The sequence below is a fragment of the Pteropus alecto genome, unplaced genomic scaffold (genome assembly GCF_000325575.1).
Source record: "Pteropus alecto unplaced genomic scaffold, ASM32557v1 scaffold171, whole genome shotgun sequence".
Taxonomy (NCBI): Eukaryota; Metazoa; Chordata; class Mammalia; order Chiroptera; family Pteropodidae; genus Pteropus; species Pteropus alecto.
This window is the reverse complement of record NW_006431925.1, coordinates 7,591,012-7,607,485: the sequence shown is the minus strand read 5'-3', so window position 1 is coordinate 7,607,485 and position 16,474 is coordinate 7,591,012. Positions and strand designations below refer to the sequence as shown.

At 42.4% G+C, this 16,474-nt stretch overlaps 1 pseudogene; it reads left to right on the top strand.

Moving 5' to 3' along the window:
- The first annotated feature begins 2,205 nt into the window (after positions 1-2,205).
- On the top strand, positions 2,206-2,324 carry LOC112475580 (annotated as a pseudogene).
- The last annotated feature ends 14,150 nt before the right edge of the window (positions 2,325-16,474 follow it).

Below are 16,474 nucleotides of genomic sequence, written 5' to 3'. Positions count from 1 at the left end.
CTGTAAAATATTTCTGGGGTGCTCTAGGAGGCTTCTCCCAGGTCCATAGAAATGTATACTCTCCAGCCTGGCACTACTGCTGCTTCGCCACCTCCACAGAGTACCCTTAGGGTCCCACTGTCACTTGCCAAGTCCCAGTGCCATGTGTCTGAGTCCTGAGTCCTGACATTCCTGAGGCCCTAGGGTGTTCACAGAGGCACCCATGTGGCATCTGTGAGGTAGGGAAGATGCCCTCTTACACTGGAGCTTGGTGTTGCTCTCAGCTAAAGGGGTCGTAAAGCGTTCCTTGCCCAAGCACACCACCTGAAATTTTTATTTTTATGCCACCTATATTCCACAGACTCAGACATGGGTTCATTGGGGATGGGCCTGGGGAGTGTTTTTTTAATCTTGTCAGGAGAGAGGGAGATCCTGCCAGGTACATCATAGCAGATACCTCAGCCAGGTCTGTGTCCTGTTGCCTTAGGCTATTCCATTGGTCTGTCATTGAATGGGGCCAGCTAGTGGGGTCTGGAATCTAGAAAGAATTCATGCAGTTGGGTCAAGCAGCCTAATTACATCCAGGTGTCCAGGCATTTAGGAGTTGGACTATGCAATGACATTAAGGGTGGCCAAACACTTGGGAGCTGGGGATCCTCAGGCTAGATGACTCATTAAGCCTATAAAATATATGGATCTAAGCCAATTACATGCTTACATTAAAAACACCTTTTACCATCATTGTTCAGTCAAGTCAGTTCAAATCAACTGCAGGAAGCAGGTAGCACTCACAGGGCTTGGGGAACAAAGACCGAGTTATTAAAATTTAGAAACTTGGAGGAAGGGCCCTGTGGCATGCAGCCCAGACCTATGAGGACAAGGCGCATCTCTGACAGCACTGGTGTCTCTGAGCTTGGAGAAGAGGCCCTGTGGGTTTGAGAACCAGACCTCTAGGATCTAGGAAGGAGTCACTAGCTGGGATGAGGCTAATACTACAAGCAATGGAAAAACTGCAAACTGGATTTGAATGCTGCTATAGGGGGGCAGAAACATTGCTGATGCGATGCTCGCGGGACTTGTGAGCACACAGGAAGGAGTCCCTTCTCCCTTGTCCAGCCTCTCAGCCTCCCTTTAGCACCCCTTCTTGCCAAAGCCTGACAGGGAGACCGTTAGCCAAGTGGAAATGTGGCCCGCAGAGCCCCAACCCCAGCACCACAGGGCACAGAGAGATGGGTTTGGAGCTGAGAGACTCTAGCTTAGTAACCATCACACACCTCAATGGTGTCTAAATTCAGATTATTTCAAGTTGCATGAGCCGGCATTATAGATAAGGCCTACTTATCCATAAGTACATACGCTTGATTTCCTTCCTTCTTCCTGTCTCCATGTCCTTATCTCACCCTATACAATCAACCACCAAGTAAAACTTCAACTACTTAAGGGACAATCTGGTGACTAAAGGAAGACTTATCGCAAGATGACATTTGAATTGCTCAATGGAGATGAGGCAGATATAACATCTGGGCTGGTGATAGGAAGTACGTCTTGAAGGACGAAAAAGTGTTCTTTAGGCAAAGCAGTGGAAGAAGGATGTTCTAGGCAAAGAAACAATAGATGCAAAGGCCAAAAAGTGGGCCTAAATCCTTAGGTAGGCTGAGTTGCATGAAAACTCTCAGGGCAAAGCCTGTGCTCCCCAAGTCTTAGGACTTCCCAGGAACATAGCAGGAGTAGGGGTGTGGTTGGCTGGGGAGAACTAGAAGGTTCCCCCAGGACCAGTGGCCTCCTGGAAATCTTACCCTCAGAGTAATTCATTCTCTCTGTTCTTTTTTTCTGTTTAAGGACTGTTTTATGCTGGGCTGACTTGGACAAGTTAATTAAAATCTCTGAGAAGAGAATATTATGCGCATTTGACAAATAAGGAGGCTGAAGTTCTAAGAAGTTAAGTAACATGTCCATGACCACAGAATCGGTGACTCTGACGACCTAATATCTTACTGGACATCTCCACCTGGATATCACCATGGATTCTCCAGGTGAGCACATTACAACATTAACTCCTTCCCTTCCTCTGCGCCTAGCTCCCATCTGCATTTCTGGATTCCTGAAGTCCATTAGTAACTGTACAGCCTAGTTTCCTTCCTGCTTCCTGCCTCCACACCCTCACCTCACCCCATACGATCAGTCACTAAGTCCTGTAGATTTGACCTGCTAAATATTCATTTTTCTGTCTATAGCCATGCTACCCTGAACAAGCCTGATCTTATCTGATCTCAGAAGCTAAGCAGGGTTGGGCCTGGTTAGTTCTTGGATGGGAGACCACCTAGGAAGACCAGGTGCTGTAGGCGTAAAAAAATAAAAAAAAAATAAGGGATTGTAAACTGACAAGGGTCCTTACAGTCTGTGAGGTCAACCAAGGGTTGCCTTGCCTAAAAAAAAAAAAAAAATTCATTTTCTATTTTCTGTCACTGCTGGCTTGTCTTCATTCAAGCACTCATTTGATTTGTTGCTGAAACTTTCTTCTGGTCTCCCTGCTCCCAGCTTTGTCCTCCTCCAATTCAGGCATAGTTCTGAGGCCAGAGAAAGCTTTCGAAAATGCAAAAATCACATAATTCTCCTTCTTAAAAACTTTTGATGGCTCCTATGACTTATTGGAGAAAATCCAAGCTCCTTTGTATTTCACAGTGAGACCACCGTAATATGGTCCCTACCAACTTCTCCAACTTGGCTGGCTATTGTCTCCCTATTTTGGGGTAAGGCAGGGGAGAGGGACAACCCTGGCCAGGGAAACAAGATTAGGGGTCACCTTCCTTCCCCGACTGGCTAAGCTGTGGGCAAGAAATCGCAGTGATGCCACATTGTTTTCTGTGTCTTCCAGCAGGTCACCTGCCTCCGATTTAGTGGCTGTGCCACTTCAGCTTCTGCTCCCTTTAGTGTAGCAGTGACATAGACACCTGCTGCCTTTCATTTTTCTGTGCCTCTGGGTATTGCTTCTGTGCCTTTTCCTGTTCCTCCTCCTCATTTTCTTTCTTTCTTTTTTTAAAAAACATATTTATATCAGACAGGAATCTTTTAATGCAAAGAGCAGATCCTCAATTCAAATTAGCATAAGCCTAAAAAGGGAATTAATTTATTGACTTATTTAACAGTAATAGTAAATCTAGGGATAGAGCTGGATCCAGGGATGTAAATATAATTTTCTCTCTCTCTTCCTTTCTGTTTTGCTGCTCTCTGTGTTGGCCCCATTCTTGCCTGTTTCAAAACGTGCTCCCTGTTGTGCAGGAGGTGAAGGGCAGCGTGACTGCGGACAGCTCTGAGTTTATGTCATCCCAGCCCAGACACCCCAGAGGTTTGAGAGCTGTCTCTCTCAACATCTCTATAAAGTCCTGAGGAAAGATTCTGATTGGTTCTGCTTTATTCATTTGTCCTCCCTATGGTCAAGGGCTCAAGGGGGTGGCAGTTCCTCCAGAACCACGTAGAATTGGGCAGGCAGTTACACTCCCCAAATGAGGGTGTTATTATTAGAATCTGGAGGAAAGGCATGTTGGGCAGACATAAAAGTAACTAATAAATGGACAACCAAAGAGATACCTATACTGTTATTATCACGACTACTGCTACCACCCCCACCACTACTATTACTAGTACTACTGCTACTGCTGCTATCATTACCAGCACCATCACTGTTTATTGAGCAAGGACTGTGTTCTAGGCACAGGGCTAATCCTTTATGTACACAGCCTCTTTCTGAAAATTAAATATGACATTCCATTTTATAGAAGAGGAAACTGCCATGTAGAACATTTAACACACTTGCTTGAAGTCACGGAGCTTCACCATCTGACTTCAGGTCCTGTACTTTACACTTCACCAAACTCCTGGTTGGGGAGTCCTCTGTCCGGCCATTGCATGTTAACTGTGGCTCACAAATGACCCTATGAAGGAGGGACTGAAAGACTGCATGGCTTTTTAAATTGACCTTCAGTCACATTGGCCAACTTATGTTTTTATAATGCTAAAGAGGTGCATTTTTATGATCCAATCTTTGGAATGAGGTTAATGAACCAGTACTTTCCTCACATGGGCCGAATGTGACTGCTGAGTTGAAGACAAGGAGGGCTGAGCTGCCCCATAGAAACAGGGCCACATAAACACATGCCAGGAAGACCAAACCACACCTGTGGACATTTCAAATTCAGTGTTGCAAATATGCATTTTTAAACACAGCAGCCTACAAAACATTTTTGCATATGTTGGATTGTTTTTTAACTTGAACAATCTTTGGATAGTTTATTTACTGTTGGTTTGCCATTAGCTATTAAAGACTTTTAGGATATGGATAAATAGCAATAAAAAATATAGAAATATAATTTAGTCTTGACATATGAGGTGCATAGTAGATTAAGGGAAAAAGTCAATGTTATGTACTTAAATATGTATACTATATATACTTAAAACATAATATATAGCCTATATAGTACTTAAAAATACTAGATATACACTTAAATATACTGTATAGTCTACATAGCACTTAAATATACTCAATATATTTAAATATATCTATTTAAAAATTTTATATATACTTAAAATGTGGCTCACTTCTTCAGTGAAGAAACTTAGAGGAGTTAATATGGGTCCTCGTCTCATTTTGGTTGTAGTATACTTCACTAGGCTGGGAAACTTTCAAGGCACTTGAAAAACATTTATTTAACTTACAAATGCTGTATGTATTCAATTAGTGACTGGTTGTCACGAAGGTGTTAGAGAGGCTGTGGCATTTATAGAATGGTCAGTCATGGTGCTGTCCCCTTTACCGTCTCTTGCTAAGGGCAGGAGGTCATATTTCATTCCACCCCTGCTCAGGAGTGGACACAGGCCAAGATGAGTCAGGCTGTGGGTTGGTCAATGGCCTATAAGATGGCTCAATACCAAGGATCTGCCCCAACTGTTCTGATGGATACTACACTGGAATAAACAATTTCTTTGTCTTTAAGAGAACTGAGACATAGTGAGAGTCAGTTGCTTGTGGGAACAAGAGCTGAAAATACAGAAAGAGAAGTCTTTGGGCACCATGGGACATCAGAGCCACGAGTAAGCCAAAGTTAGGAGGAAGAGGAAGGAGATATATTGCTCCCAGCCTATGTAGCCTGAGCTGTGTCTCACAGCCAGTAACAAGTGTTCTTTAAATGAGGCTTCTTAGGCCAGTGTGTTTGGAAACACCACATCTATATCCCCTCTTACAGAGTCACATGTGCTTTAGCATTTGAAAGACTGAGAATCCCACAGTAAGAAGCTTGTCTAATGTTAACTCAGTGCTTTCCAGATCTATTTGACAATAGAACTCTCACCTGTTAACATCTTTTAAAACACTATGTTCCATGGAACAGAGCTTAGAATAGGAGCTGGCATGTGGGTGGCAGCAGAAAGGATGGCGGCAGAAGTAGAGAGGCAGCTCTGTCCCTGTGTCATGGGGGCCCGAGCAGTCCTTTGCTAAGGGGCTGACAAGAGTTCCTGATTGTTAGATTTTTTTAACACTCTGAATTGCCTTCTAGTCACTGTGAGGTCTGGGTACAGCTGTCCTCAGGCTGCAGTACTATTTGAGTGTTTCTCATTTCCATCAGCATTCTTATCTCAAACCTCCACTAATTAAGACGAATAGAGTGAGTCTTTTTTCTTGTAACTGAGAGTCTGACAAATGTAGCAGCTGTTAGATGTGACTTTTCAGTTGTCTCCCCAGGTACTACGACAAGTGACAAATGTCTCTACTTCCTCGTGAGATGTTGGACCATCTATGCAGGACACGCTAAGAGACTGTGGAGCTGGTGTTGCCAACATTTGTGCCTCATGTGCTCCAAGTGAGGGTGAAGAATCATCATGGGGACGGGCAGTGAGAGTTCTTTGCTTTCCTGAGGGAGGGAGAGAGAGCTTCCACAGGGGACCAAGCCAGATGGGGTGCTTCGGAATTTCAGGTGAAGGGACTGGTACCTGTTTCTTTCTGGCCAGAGCCGGCAGAATCAGTTGAGAAGGCAATGATGGATGAACTGTACTCCCACCGGTGGAGGAACTAAGTTGTGAACAGGTGAGGACCCACAGAGGAGAAAGTGAGACTTGGATTATCTTGATAAAGAGGATTTCTTGAAAGGGTAAAGTGAACCCAGCATTCAGAGGTTGGAGGCGGACAGTAGGGAAAACTAGATCTGAGAGGATGGCATTAGAGACCAGTTGGAGGAAGTACCACCTCACATCGGAGGTGGGGGCGGGGTGGTTGGAGGTATCAGGGGGTTGGTCTTCAGTGAGGAGGAAGACTTCCCCTGTGAGGGGGAGGAGCCAGTAATTGTGCATCTGCTTCACTGAGGCCTACTTTCAGATTATAACCCTACCAGCGTAATCTGTCCATGTCCCTGCCTCTTTTCCCTCCCAGCATTCCCCCAGCCCATGGAGGATCCAGAGGCAGTAGAGTGCATGGAGAAGGAGGTATAGAAGGAGCTGACTCTACCCCACACACTCCACTTCAGCTGGTTTCCCAGTAGAGGTAGGCCCCAGTTGAGGGAATTAAGAAGTGTTAATTGAATGAGAGTTTTGAGATTGGCTATTTGACCGGATTAGGATTTTTGCCTAAAAGTGATCAAAGGACTTTTGTTTTCCGAGTGACCGGAGAACCTATGATCCTCAGGCTGGAATGGAGCAGGTCTATACAGTGAATTTTGCAGAGGTAGTCATGCCTCTGGCTTATTCAACTCTGTATTCCACGTACCAGGAAAAGCTAAAAATCAGTTTAAAGAGTTGATAAGTGTCTGTACTGCTTTCTAAGTAACTATGCATAAACCAATTCTAACATAAAATATTTTGGATACTTATAATGCACGACCAATTAACACAGCCAATTATATGCATTTAATTATTGAACATTATTAAACACCTAAGGTAGAGCGACTGGGGCTATGAGGATGAGTAAGAGCTGCTTCCTGCCCTCAAGAAGCATGTGGTCTAGTTTGAGAAGTCCCAGTCCAGCCTGGGGCTTTCTTACTTCTGACTGGGTAAGAATCACAGTGACGTAGGTTTAAATGCATCGTCACTTCTGAGTCTGATTCTGTATGTCTGGCTTGGGACCTAGGAATCTTCATTTTAACAAGCACCTTGTGCTAAGTCTACTGATGGAGAAATATAATATTGTAGCTGTCTAACCAGCAGCACACACCAAAGCAGCGTTTACTGCATCAGGTCATGCATTATTGACAGCCACAGAGTTTGGCAGCATCAGTATGTCCAGAGTCCATGACAATATCACCCATGCAGATAAAAAAAAAAAGATTTCTACCTGCTCTTTAACACATGAAATGAAACAACTGAATAGATTTTCATCAAATTAGAAGAGTATGTTTGGGCTTGTCTGGCTTAAAAGAAAGGGTAAAGGAAATTTGGAAGTTCCCGAAGGAAGGGGGATGGGTCCTTCTAAGAGAGAGGCAGCCATCTCCAGTAGTTCTGACAACTCTGATTCTCCCAAGAGCAGGCTGGACTTAGGGTGGAAGCTGATTGATGTAATGGTAGTTAATGATTGATATGAGCAGCCCAGGGGAGGCCAGGTACCTGATTACAGAATTTTCACAAAAAAATGTGCAGAAGGAAATGGACTATAAGCATGCGAACAGCGAGTTTTAATTCCCATTCGGCCTTTTGTCATGGAACTTAGGACAAGGGTTTTGTCTTCTCAGTTTCCCTGATTGTATAATTAGACAGTGCTGACTTTTTTTCATAAGGTTGTTATAAGGAATAATGAATGAAACCCCATGTTAGCACTTGGAAACTTTATAAAGATGAGGGTTTTTTTTTTTTTAAAAAGATGAGTTTTGTCGTATGTTAAAAATGCACAATAAGTGAGATCAGCTAGATTTTATTGCAAGATCTCGGGTTTAGTTTAATCTGGCATTCCCTTGTAGTGTCTTATTTCCTTTATTGTTTGTTTTGATAACTCAGTTTACAAGCGTGATATGATTTTTAAATCACATGTGATTATATTTAAAAAACCTAACGTGGGAACCAGGGCACTTAGAAAACAGAGGGTAGGCATATTTTTTGAAAGCTGAAGAGGTTTTTAAAGATAAAACAAGTGGGGAGAAGTATGCTGCACAACTCACTGGGGACTTACAAACAGATGAGTCTATATTCTTTCAGTTATTAATTTGCTAAGGGGCCTTGAGACATGAATATAGATGAAAATCTATGAAAAATTGATACATGGACTCAAATTGGGACAATATATCACCACACCCAAGATACGGTACAATATGAAAGTCTTAAATATTTAACATAATGCTATGCCATATAATTACATGTGTGGCATTATCTTTAATAGGAACTGATTAACGAGGGCTACATAAAGCAAGGATGAATATTAGCTATTCAGATACTAACGTTCAGATAGCCACCTGAAAAGTCATTTTTTCTCCAAGTCCTATTCTTTAGGGATTATAGAAATGTCAATTGTTTTTGCAGAGTTTCCATTTCAAGAAGCAGTTATTCATAATCCCCAGAGAACTCTTCTATAACAGATTACAATAAAACTTAGAATTAATGGCAGTGACATTTTAGACCTATATTACTGCCTTCATGGTTTAAATAATTATCCTGCTACATCAATGCAAGGGACTTTCAATTTTTTCACTTCATTCCTGGCTTATCTCTTATCTCCACTGCTTGACTAGTTTCTTGTCCCTTACTACTGAATACAGAAGGCTGAATTTCTAATTTCTCCCTTAAAAGTCTCCTTCTTGTTAACAGTTCTTTTATGGTAATTTATCTAAAATAGTTTTTCAATAAACTCTTTGCAGAGGTCATTTCTGGCTGTCCATTTCTTCTTTCATTTTGGCACTGAATAGCTGTTATGCACTGGTCTGCTCTGGTATTTATATGTTTCCTTATCTCTCTTTCTTTGTTTCTTTATTTTATTCCTCAGGGGTAACTACATATATAAAATATAGTCTATTCCTTTAGAGCAGTTTTAGGTTCACAATAAATCTGAACAGAAAGCACAGAAATTCCCCATACATTTTCTGCCCCACACATATGTAGCCTTCTCCATTATCAACATCTCCCACCAGAATGGCACATTTGACACAACTGGTGAACCTACACTGACACATCATAATCACCCAGAGTCTGTAGTTTATATTAGGGTTTGCTCTTGCTGTTGTACATTGTATGGGTTTGGACAAATGTATCCACCATTATAATATCACACAAAGTCGTTTCACTGCCCTAAAAATCCTCTCTGTTCCACTAATGTCCCTTCCTCTCTCCCTTTCTCTCACCTTCTCTCACACCCTCCCCACGACTGCCAATGTTTTAGTAAATAATTGTTGAGAGCCTACTACCAACTGCAGATGGACTAGTCACTTAAAAAACAAACTAAAAATAAGGTCTCATGTTGTTAAGTATCTTACAGTCTGTTGGGAAGCCAGTTACATAAACAAATAATCGTACAATAAGTTAAATTGCTTTGATGAGGTTGCGTATCGGTGTTAATGGGGCCATAGGAGAAATGGAGCTCATAAATTGACTTGGAGAATGTAGAGAAGGCTCTCCAACATATCTTCTCCAGTAGGAGTGTGCTGGTATGCAACATGGGGAGGGGTTGTTACAGGAGTGGCATGGATGGCATCTAAGCTGAATAAATGGCGTGTGCAAAGGCCCAGCAGCTCTGAAGGACAAGGCATGCTCAGAGTGACCATAGTAATTTAGTACATTCGAAGAACTGGCTGTGAGGTAGGGTGCAGAAGAAGAAGAGAATTGGAAAGAAGGTGGGACAAAGATCATAAAAGGCCTGGAATATCATGGAAAAGGAGTTTATTAGATTTCATCTTAGAGATACTAAAGAATTTGGAGCAGTGTACTGATATGATCAGATTTTTATGTTAGAAAAATCCACTCAGGTGGAAGGGTGGAAGAAAGATTAGACGGCAGCAAGATTGGAGGCAGGAAAGACCAGTGAGGATGATTTCAGTAATATTTAGCTTGTGAGACAATGAGGGCAAAAATAAGGCAGTGGGGAGGAGATGAAGAGAAGTTTATGAAGTGTACAGGATTTGGTAATTGGTTAGATACTGGGCAAGGAAGAGAGAAATTTCTGGCTTGGTCAAGTTGACAATTTTTAAGATAGAGAAGACAGAAAGAGGAGAAGGTGCGTTTTTTTTTTTTTGTCGGCGGGGACGCTTTTGGGAAGAGGAAAGATGTGTTTGGCTTTGAATGTAGTGAGTGTGAGTAGCTGATGGAACATTCAAATAGGAATGTAAAGTGGAAAGGGGCTCTGTAGGTCTGGAGCTGAAAGCAGAGCTTTGAGCTAGAGAAACCGATTTGGGAGTTAAGCTTGTGGGTGAGCGTGGTAAGTAAGTGTGAGTAGAGTAGGTGAGTAAGTATGAGTAAGCTGATAAGAAAAACGAGAAGACAAGATGGATAATAAAAGAGCACCAGGCTACAGACAACCTGACAGTTCAACCCTAAATAATTCAACTTGCATCTCCCAAGAACAAGGAGATTCTCCTAGACAATCATGACCTCATTTTTACATCAAAGAAAATCTACATTACTCAATAACATTCAAACTCTTGTCCATAAGCAGATTCCCAAAGCTGTTCCTTTAAGATATTCCTTAAAACCCAGGCTCCAATCAAGTTTCAAGCATTGAAATTTGACTGTTAGCTTTCTGTAGTCTTAGAACTTCCTACCTCCCTCCGTTATCCATGACACTGAATGCTTTGAGAGTCCAAGCCAGTTGTTCTACAAAACAGTTGATATTCATAGTTAGGTTTAGGTCAGCCATTTCTAGAGAGCTGTCCACTAGCAGCTTAGGTCTAAGGTGGAAGACACTGTGAAAGCAGAGAATTCTTACCTGGGCTCCACGAGCCTGGGAATCTATCAACCCCTTAGAAATGGCATGCAAAACTTACCAGCTTCTCAAAGAGATTTGTGATCCACAAATATTGAGAACCACTGTGCGAAAGGGAATGTGGCAATAGAAAGGGAGAGGTGAAAAATAGGGGAGATAATGGCTAGCTCAAGCATGCCAGTGGGGAGGGGGTTGGGCTGGCAGCCAGAACTCAAAGGAAATTATCATCCTTTTTGGGAAGAGGAGGATTTATACATTTTTCGGCCGAGACTGGGGAAAGATGTGAAATTCAGGGCAGAAGCAGACCCTTTGTGGATAAGGTGGCAGGGAGCTGTGAATATTCCATTGCTCTCCCTTCTGTTCTTGGTTTATCTTGGCTTGGCATCAGGACAAAAGCTCTTCCTATAGACAGCTAGCCAAGAGATGGTTATAACCTGTCCTCTTTCTTAGGCTCGCCATTGGGTTTTCTGCCTCCACGATTGCTCCTGGCTGATATGCCTTGTCATATGTGCCTGACATGCATGGTGAGTTCGAACCTGAGCTGTGCTGGAGCTGTCCCCTGCCTTACCCCTAAGACCTTCTACAGGTCACTCTTTACTCCTGGTAGATGATACCAACAGACATGAATGATTAATCCACTGTCTCCCTTTCCTAAAAGTAAGCTGCGTTCAGGGCTTTTCCCTAGTTTGAGGAGACTTGTGTTGGAGTCTCCTGGGGGAAGAGTGAGCCAATAAGTATAACTCAAGTGAGTAGGTGCTTATGTGGGAGGATATTTATTGGAGTTAATTCATTTAAAGTGAATGACCTTTGTTTTTTAAATGATCTCAAGCCAGAAGCCAAGGAAAGGGTGGCCTCTGGGCCAGAGTCTCAGCATCTGGGATCTGAACTTCTCATGGAACAATCTCGGCTCAGCCTTTTAGATTCCCCATGCTTCAGTTTTACCATCTGCAAAAGCAAATAATATTTTCTACTTTTGTTAATGAGGAAACTGGGACTGTTGACATTTCTGAGCAGCAAACTGGTGAGAACAAACTGGTGAGCACATTTTCTTAAAGGGAGAGCTGGAAACCCTCCTGGGATCTGAATGTCCTCCAAGCTGCAATTGTGGAAGAACCGGTTTCTGCAAGAAAAGCTTAGTGACAAACTCTAGAAAATCTTACTCATGGACGATACTCATATAGCAGAGAGAGTGTACTGAATTTTAATTTAAGGGCATTTTTGATAAGAAGGGCATATATTTTTCTAATTTTAATTATTATAAATCCTTGAGGCTGGTAATCTTTCTGTACTACTGAGGTTCCGTTTAGAAATAATTTAATAATATTAACTCAGCAATCATGAAGCTACCTGGAACTTAGCTTTACTTTTTAAAAAAGTTACATTCAATTTACTCTTTTCTAATTTTTAAAAATTGTGGTAAAACATACAGAACATAACACTTAGCTTTTAAACCATTTTTAAGAGTATAGTTTGGCAGCATTAAGTACAGTGACATTGTACAACCATCCCTATTATCCATCTCCCAAATTAGCTGTACTTTGTTAGAAATGAAAGTAAATGATCTGTTTGTTGATCTCAGTGATTCCTTCTGCTGGGGATCTGTAATAAGGTGGCGGGCCGAGTAACTCTTGGCTTCTGGGAAGCCTCTTATTTCTGAGGAATGGTTCTGAAATGAAATGAAAAGATATGAAGAGAAGAGGCCTTCATTAAAGACTGATCTCGTCAGGGTCCAGCTTAGGATTCCTGTTACAGCTCAGCCTGAATGTTCTCACAGCTATTATTTGCTGACAAGATAAAGTGGGGTTTATTTGGAGGGCAGAGGAGTATTCCCAGGTGTCTGTAACATCTGGAGCTACAGAGCTCGGGACAGCTTAGCGCTGACTGATGTGGTGGCAACAGCACCTGTGGCCCAAATTCAGCGGCCTCAGCTGCCTGTCCGATGCCACACAGAAGCAGTAGGAGGGAGCAAGAAGGTGGCTGTGAGTGGATGAAATGGCATAGAATCTGTCCTCAGGGAGTGAGAAGGATACTGTCCCAGCCTGCTGGCTAGAGGGAAGAGAGACCATACTCAGGTAGTTGAAATCAGCTCAACATCCTGTTGGAAAGTTCCCCTTTCTTCCCATGCAATCTGAGAAATGTCGTTAGCTGGGAGTGGGGTGCTTACTAGTTTAGAAATTTCAGGCATGGAACTCTGGTGGTCTTCAATTCTTTCCCCATGATTCAGTCTTTCTCTGGCACATTATGAAAGAAAGATATCTTTTCCACAATAATTTGCTCCACACCTGTTCCCTAAAGACCTCCTTGTTCCAAATATGACCTCATTTATGCTCATCCTGTTTTATCAATGTGTACTGGTGACAGGAGTTAAGAAGCTCGCAGTTTACAGCCAGTATTGTATTGAATACTGGCAAAGAGAGAACTTGGGTGTCCTCCTGACTGGATGAAATGTTTCCTTTAGAGGACTGGATTGTTTTTCCCTCTGATGTGAGGACAAAAGTTTGCCCTTTATATTTGTGGAGAAAAGTTCCTGTGATGTTGCTCAGTAGCTCTGTCAGGGAGGGAAAAATGGGTGCCCTTTTCATTCAGGTAAGGAGTCCTCTGCAAATGAGTTCGAAGTCACAGGGTCTGCACAGCCTGGGCTTGACTGAATATGGCACTGCCCTGTTCTCCTTGGGGGATGCCTCAGAGAGTTCCAGGACAGCAACTGGCATTGTTACTATTTACTTAGCATGTACCAGACTCTGTATTAAGAACTTTATATGCATTATTATATTTAATCCTCACAACAGCTCTATATAATATTTACAACATTACCCATTTCATAGACAAGGAAGCTAAAGTTCAGATAGGTTTATAACTTGCCCTAGGTCATATAGCTTGTAAGGGCCTAGGTATGATTGACTCATGAGTCCATATTCTTTACTGCTACTCTCATTTATCCTTTAATAATTAACTTTAATTCCTGGAGACCTCAGGCTTCCGGTAAGAGTGTTTTGTTTTAGGAAGCATTGTGGAGCTCTGAAATTTAATTGAGTGTGTGCATGTGTGTGAGAGAGAGAGAGAAGGAGGGGGAGGGGAATAGAGGAGAGGAGAGGAGAAATGGAAAGAAGAGGGATAGGGAGAGGGAGAGAGAGGAGAGACAGAGAAGGAGGGGGAGGGGAATAGAGGAGAGGAGAGATGGAAAGAAGAAGGATAGGGAGAGGGAGAGAGAGAGACAGAGAGAGAGAGAGAGAGACAGAGATAGTGATGAAGATACTTAAAGGTAAAAAGAAAAATGACATAGAGACAGACACACTAAGATTCATACAGAAAGACACAAGACAGAGCAAGAGTTCTTGGGAGTTTTTAGAGATGATGCCTAAAAGTGTTTGGCATAATTTAGCCTTTTTTTTATTTAGAAACTAGTGTCGATAAAGAAACTAGTGTCGATGTAGTGGCTGCAGTGTTCTACTTTTAAGGTTCGGAGACCTAGTTTCAGGAAGAGCTGTCCTCAGCTCCAGGGCCATGGTGACCTGGAATCTTCAGCACTGCCATCCACAGTCTGGTTACCAAGCAGGTAATTTCTGAGGCTAGGAAAGCCCTGCTCCCTCCTCTGAGATCCTGTGTAGGATCTATTTTGAATGTTTAATGAAAAGAGAGATAGGGAGAGATAGAGAGAAATGAAGAGGAAGAAGAAGAAAAAAGAAGAGGACAAAAAAATAGGCAAATCACTTAAGTAAAATCTGCCCTGTGAAAAAAGTATTGTCATCTTGGTCCTATCTTGTTCTTCCCCTCCCCAAATCGGGTGCCATTTCCCAAATACACTGGATAGTTTCATACGCTGCTGCATTTGATGACATGGTTCTCTCTGCCCAGAATATCCTTACTTTCACTTTCTCAACCTTTCTGCTTTCAAAAGCTACCACTTTGAGTAGCTTTCCCCAACACCCACAGATGGAATGAATGCCTCCCTCTACTGTAGACCTATGCCACTTTGGAAATGCCCCTATACTGGCCATTATTCCAGTCTGCCTACTTAGAAGTAGAATGTCTGTCCACGCCCTTCTTTGCAGGCTGGCAGTGTCTTGTTTGCTTTGTGCTCTTAACAGGTAGGCAGAGCCCCCGGAGATTCTGGGGGAGAAGACTGAGAGAGCCTTCTGCCGTCTGTCATGTTCTAAAGCTTCCTTTCCTTTGCCCAAGCAGCACGGCTTTCCATCCCACAACAAAAGACGAGACAGGGAATGCTTGTAGGTTAGTTTTATATTTTTATGCGGTTTGTATTACATCATGATAATATTTTCAGGCTTGTTACTTTCAAGCGCCACTGGCAGACCCCAGTGGAAGGCCACTTCTCAACTGAAAGGGGGTAGGAAAAGCTGTGATTGGATGCTGTCACTGTCAGTCACCTTTGTTATGATCGGGGCACGTCACTTGAAGAAAGAAGGGCTTTCTAGGCCATGTTCGCTATGCTTGCCTGTGGACAGGTCTTGTTTAGTTCACCCCTTCTAACTTGGGGCGTCTTGACTGCCTATTTGGACTTCTAAAACATCGAATATTTGAAGAGAGAAATCTTGCTTTAGAAATCTGATAAACTTATATAAGTAATATCTAATTAGTTCCTAATGTTGAGGAGAAAAAAGAGACTTCTATAAAGCCTTTCAGATGATGTCTGAAAGTTCAGAATCTCTTGCAACTTAATTTATAAGAAGAACCTGCTTATCATTTCTGGAACTTATCAGAGAAGGAAGACTGCCATACTGTTTGGACAAAACTGTCCCTACAACACCAGGATATTGTACAATCACATAGCTCAGAGCAGGTGGTTGGAAAACGGACACTGAACAACATGAATTTATGTTGCCTAAAAATGTTCCTTATGACAGACTGTAAAGTCCATCATTTTGATGGGAGATGAACAAAGAAAGCAATGATGTAAGCTGAGAAACTAGTTTGCATGGTCTGAAGTTGAACTTTAAATCGTACCGTTTTATTGCTGTATGACTTCACAGGCTGTATGGATCACAGGATGACTCAGATACTGGGCAGGAATTTAAATTCCTGGACTGACTGTGAACTCTGGGTGGATGGCAACTGGGGGGGCTCTATGAATTTGGCCTTAACCAACTTCTACCCCAAAGCCTGGGGCTCTGATGTAGGGTTAAGCGTTGCAAAGAATGGTATGAAGCCTCCCTTCCCCCTGATCAATTGGGGAAATATTATGAGGCCCATTGAAAATTCCATACTGGATCCAACATCTGCTCAGAATGTGTTCTCATCTCTTTAGTTTAAGCTTGGTTTTTATAGTAGTCCCCCCTTATCCATGGCTTTGCTTTCTGCTGTTTCAGTTACCGATGGCCAAACTTGGTGCAAAAATCTTAAACAAAAATTTCCAGAAATAAGCAATTCACACATTTTAAATCGTGTGCCCTTCTGAGCAGCGTGATGAAGTCTTGTGATTCCCGCTCAATCCCACCTGGGAAATGAATCATCCTGGGTCCAGCGTATACATGCTCCATATGCCACCCGCCTGTTAGTTGCTTAGTAGCTGTCTGAGTTATCAGATTGACTGTCACGATATCGCAGTGTTTGTGTTCAAGTAACCCTTATTTTACTTAATAATGTCTCATTCACCTCACT